Source organism: Mus caroli, chromosome X (genome assembly GCF_900094665.2).
Source record: "Mus caroli chromosome X, CAROLI_EIJ_v1.1, whole genome shotgun sequence".
Classification (NCBI taxonomy): domain Eukaryota; kingdom Metazoa; phylum Chordata; class Mammalia; order Rodentia; family Muridae; genus Mus; species Mus caroli.
The window spans coordinates 55,378,821-55,382,969 of record NC_034589.1 but is presented as its reverse complement, the minus strand read 5'-3'; positions in this window follow the sequence as shown (position 1 = coordinate 55,382,969).

Here is a 4,149-nt window from a genome sequence, read left to right as displayed (position 1 = left end):
TTGGCATCTACAATAGTGTCTGGGTTTGGTAACTCTATATGAGATGGATCCCCAGGTGGAGTAGTCCCTGGGTAGTCTTTCCTTCAGTTTCTCCTCCACACTTTGTAATTCCTCCCATGGGTATTTTGTTCCCTCTTCTAAGAAGGACTGAAGTATCCACATTTTGGTCTTCCTTCTTGAGTTTCATGTGGTCTATGAATTGTATCTTGGGTATTCCAACCTTTGGGCTAATATCTGCTTATCAGTGAGTGCATACCATGTGTGTTCTTTTGTGATTGGGTTACCTCACTTAGGATGATATTTTCTAGTTCCATCCATTTGCCTAAGAATTTTATAAATTCATTGTTTTTAATAGCTGAGTAGTATTACATTGTGTAAATGTATCACATTTCCTGTATCCATTCCTCTGTTGAGGAACATCTTGGTTCTTTCCAGCTTCTGGCTATTATAAATAAGGCTGCTATGAACATAGTGGAGCATGTGTCCTCATTACATATTGGAGCATCTTCTGAGTATGTGTCCAGGAGTGGTATAGCTTGGCCCTTGGTAGTACTACGTCCAATTTTCTGAAGAACTGCCAAACTGATTTCTAGAGTGGTTTACCAGCTTGCAATCCCACCAGCAATGGAGGAGTGTTCCTCTTTCTTCACAACCTTGCTAGCATCTGTTCTCAACTGAGATTTTGATCTTAGTTCTTAAAGTTTTCTATCATCATCAGGAGATATGATTTTATCTCAGAGTCTTGCTTTTCTGGTGTATTGGGGTATCCAGGTTTCACTGTGGTGGGAGAACTGGGTTCTGATGATGCAAAGTAGTCTTGGTTTCTGTTGCTTATATTCTTATGCTTGCCTTTTGCCATCTGGTTATCTCTGGTGTTAGCTGATCTTGCTGTCTCTGACTTTGACTTGTCCCTCCTGTAAGCCTGTGTGTCAGTCAATACTCCTGGGAGACCAGTTCTCTCCAGGAGGAATTTGGGTATGGAGAGCTGCGGTACAGGGTCAGGTCTGGAGTGCAGAGACCAGAAGGATCCTGTCCCCAGCTGATCCTTGGTTCCTGTGTCCTGATGTCTCTGTGAGTATCTCTCTTGGGTCAGGAATTTGAAGAGAAGTGGTGGTCTTACCTGTGCTCGTAGGTATGAAGGCATTCCTGGGAGACCAGCTCTCTCCTGGAAGTATTTGTATATGTAGCTCTGTGGCACAGGACCAGTTCTGCATGTAGAAGGCTCCCGTTCCAGGCAGCCCCTTGGTTCCTGTGTCCTGAGGGTTCTGGGCAGGTTCCTTTGAGCAGTGGTGGTGATCCTACATGCACTCACAGTCCTGTCCGCACTCCTGGGAGGCTTGCTCCCTCAGAGCTATTTGGATATGGAGCCCCGTGGCAGAGGATCTGCTACAGGTGGAGACTGAAACCCTGAAACTGGATACATCCAGCACTCTTATCTTGATTACTGAAACACTATGCTATTCAACATCTCTCCTTTAGTCCTATCCTGTCAGGCTCTGGTAATCACCCTCTGCTTTTGTGTCTGTTATCTTGACTACTATAGATTCTTCATATAATTTTAATCCTACAGTACTGGTAAAAAATATATCTATCTTAACATATGTTTATAAACTGGACTACTAAATCTGAAATATTCTTTATATACTTCATTTTAACCAGGAACTTAAAATCTTTCTTATACCATGTGCCAATATAGTGAAATAGTCTCTAAAAACATGTGTATATGTACATGTGTATGTGACTATCCCCATGGATATGTTGAAGTATACATCTTATACATGCTAGGCTCCTGTCTGAAAGCATAACAGAGTATCATTAATAGTGTCTGGGATTGGTGTGACTTCTTCCTCTTCTAGCTTTTCTTGATCCTGCTGCTTACCTAGTGTCCAATTCTGATAGTCTCAGTACTATTCCTTAGTGCATCCCAGATTCATCCCCAGAACTGGGGATGGCAGACACCTTGTCTTGGATGAACTTGAATCATAAGCTCTGTTCACATCATCCAGAATACCTTCCAGTCTCCCAGCCAACACCCAACCTCCCACAGAGGTTAAGGAGCCCCTACCATTCTTGGGGTGTGACCAGCTCTTTGAATGACCTATCCTGGAGAAACCACTAGAGAAGTGGCTTTATGCATGTGGTAGAATGCATTTACTTGGGACTTGCATCCAGCCTCTTCCTAACTAGGCTTCTGTGGCACTAAGAAGCACTAATCAAGTGGCCAGTGGCCAGCCTGTGCAAAAAGATGACATGGTACACTACTGCAAGCAGGCTTCCTGGCTCATACTTTACCTCACTAGAGAACAGGGTCTCTTAGGAGGTATGGGAGGCTGTTCTTCCAAAATCCAGCACTGAACTGGATGCTGTGAGCAGCAGCAGACCAGGAAGAGACATGGGAGTGGCTAGGGTTAGGGTGCAGACTCCAGGAGTGTTCCCCTATGCTTAGGACAGGTGTTACATGTGACAACTTGAAGTGCATCAGCACTTTCATTTAGTCCCCACATAGGAGACACCGCAAACATTAAGGCTAGCTTTATCTTGGTGATAGCTCTGACTGCCAAATGGATTTTCACATGTTTTAATCTCAGTCTTTGGGAGGGAGAGGCAGGTGTATTTCTGCTAGTTCAAGATGGACATTATCTAACTAGCAAGCTCCAGGTCAGCAAAATCTATCTACTGAAACCTTGTCTCCAAACAAACAAACAAACAAACAAAAAAAACAAACAAAAAAAACAAAAAAACAAAAAAAACCCCACCCTTACCAAAACAAAAAACAAAGAAAAACAAAGAAACAACTCATGTGGACTCCAAGAGAGGGAAGCAGGTAGGTTAAATGCAAATCCTAACCTCTCCCTCCTCTTCTTCAGTTCCCTAGTCCCATCCCCAGCTCTATAGCAAACCACCTTCAATGGTTTCACCTCCCTTTCTCTCTTCACTTCCAATGGATCATATAGATATCCCCTTCTAATTCTCCCCACTCCTGGTATCCCAGCTACACCTGCCAGAGAAGCAAGTTGGCCACCTTAGCAGTTAGGCAAGCTTAAGATCTTCACTCTCACTACTTTCTTCCAAATCTAATCCCCCCAGTTTCATCCCTAGCTTTATAGGTCACTAAGCATATCCCCATGGAAGACCAGGTTTTCTTTCTTCCTGTGGACTCTTCAGTTCCTCCTAGCTTATCTCCACTCCCAAGTGTTAGCTTTCAATACCTAGAAACATATTTTTGCTCAGAACCTCCAGTTGCAACAACTAGCAGGATCCCAGAAACATTCCATACCAGGCAACTCACATTTACCTCCACAGGACCAGAGATTACAGCTGAAACTAAGGAACAAAATACCATACCAACAAAGACAAGATAAGATGCCAGCACCTAGAATTACAATCTCCCTGAACATAGATACCTAGACATCAGTGTCAGAATCAGTAACAACCAGGACAATGTCTTCAGCAGAGCCCAGCAACCCTGCCACACTAGGTACCAAGATTTGCTTCAGCGAAGCACAAGACAAAGACTTTAAAATTGCTTTCATGAATATGATAGAAGTTCTTAAAGAGGACATGAATAAATCCTGTAAAGAAATTTATGAAAACATAAACTAGTACTGGAAGGGAATTAATAAAGTAGCTTAAGACCTGACAGCATAAATGAAAAATTTAGGAATTTGAAAACATTAGAGGCAAGCCTCATCAGCAGAATACAAGAAATAGAAAAGAAAATCTAAAAGTTGAAGACATGGTAGAAGAAATCGATACCTTGATCAAAGAATGTTAAATCTAAAAAAAAAAAAAATCCCATCAAAAAGCATTCAGGAAATCTGGGACATTACAAAATGACCAAATCTATGAATAATAGGAGTAGAGGAAGGAGAAGAAACTCAGGTAAGGGCTCAGAAAATATTTTCAAATATTTTAAAATCATAGAAGAAAATTTCCCTAGCTTGAAGAAGATGTCTGTCAAGTACAAAAAAACATACAGAATGTCAAATATTTTAGACGAGAAAAGAACGTACCACCCACATATAATAATCGAAACACTAAACATGCAGAACAAAAAAAAGAATATTAAAAGCATCAAAGGAAAACGACCAAGTAACATTGGCAGAATATTTAGACTCAAATTATTTCTGAATGTAGACTCTAAAAGCC